Source organism: Austrofundulus limnaeus, unplaced genomic scaffold, assembly GCF_001266775.1.
Source record: "Austrofundulus limnaeus strain Quisiro unplaced genomic scaffold, Austrofundulus_limnaeus-1.0 Scaffold497, whole genome shotgun sequence".
Classification (NCBI taxonomy): Eukaryota; Metazoa; Chordata; class Actinopteri; order Cyprinodontiformes; family Rivulidae; genus Austrofundulus; species Austrofundulus limnaeus.
Window position 1 is genome coordinate 167629 of NW_013952899.1, and position 1496 is coordinate 169124.

Below are 1496 nucleotides of genomic sequence, written 5' to 3' on the forward strand. Positions count from 1 at the left end.
CCAGGAGCAAACATTTGCTCCAGCTGCTTGTCTGTTTGTTCTGCTCTTTATTCAAACAAGGTAAACAGTAAAATAAATAAATAAAATATGTGAGCTGTGCTGATAAAATGGGTCACGATGAGCAATGTTTAAATACTGAGTTACAATTACTTTTGAGAATGTCAATTTCTAAACGTTAAAAACAAAAACGTTTTGTTGAAATTTGGCGATTTATCACTTTTTATTGGTCAGAAAAAGGTTTGTCCACTCCTGGTCTTAGATGACCACCATCCTGGATGTTTTACTTGTTTCTCTGCTCCAACACACCTGATTTGACTGAACGGATGATGAGCAGGAATCTGCAAAGTCTGAAGAAATGATTTAGTCACTGAATGAAACTCAACAAATTCAAAGAAAATGAAAAGGATTCAAATATTAATACATTATTTCTGAAGACACACCTGTTTGAAAACATTATTTTACAGGTAAATTAGGAAAGTAGTTGTTGGAATCACTAAATGGTGTCTTTATGGACTTGTTGTTACACAAATGACACTTTTCCCTGCAGCCTGCTCAGTCTGCACGGGTCACATATGATACAAACTGCCTGCTTTATCAGAGGCAAGTTATTGTTAGAGTCTTGTTATATAGCTGAAAAGGTTGCCCTTTATGTTTTAAAAGTCAGTTTATATTCCTTAGAAGCATTTCAAAGGTCAGTTGAGAATTAATTTGTCACATGTTTGTATCCCAGCCTTGTTTCTGTCCCACAACCTGTCAGTGAGCAGTCGTTTCCTCAGCAGTCGTACCAGATGGGGGATTAGTCCTGGCTGACCTGAGCTGGTCTCGGCTGCAGTTTTCCTCATCCTGTTTGTTTTGTGAAATTATACAAGGTCATCTTTTTACAGTGGCAGCAGCAAACCAGATCCCATCAGGTGTTCTGCTTACTAAACCATACATTTTCCATCATGTACACTGTTTTTTCTTCTATTTTCATGCATTGTGTTTTTGTTCTTGTTTTGCAGACTTTGTGTTATTTGAGCCCTTCATACAGGTTTAGCTCATTCAGCAGATGGGTGCAATGACTTTTGGTTGTTGTAACGATAGATATGAATACGTAGAAGCCTCATTGACTGTTGAGTCCTACGTTACATTGCCACCATCTTGAATGTGGCGGTGGAGTGATTGGAGTATGTGGAGATGCTGCATCTGCATCATTTCATCAGAGCTGTCACATGGCACAGTAAAGGTGGTCAGATCAGCTAAGTGTTTTATTCATCAGACAAGGTCAAAAACAAGCTGTTTTGATCTGTCAGTTGGTTTGTGCAGAGATTGGGTCTGAGGATGTGTTTTTTCTGGAGGGGCACATTCAAGAAATACAGTTTGGAATTGACAACTATCATTTTATGTTGATGGGAACTGTTTACATTATATAGATAGATAGATAGATAGATAGATAGATAGATAGATAGATAGATAGATAGATAGATAGATAGATAGATAGATAGATAGATAGATAG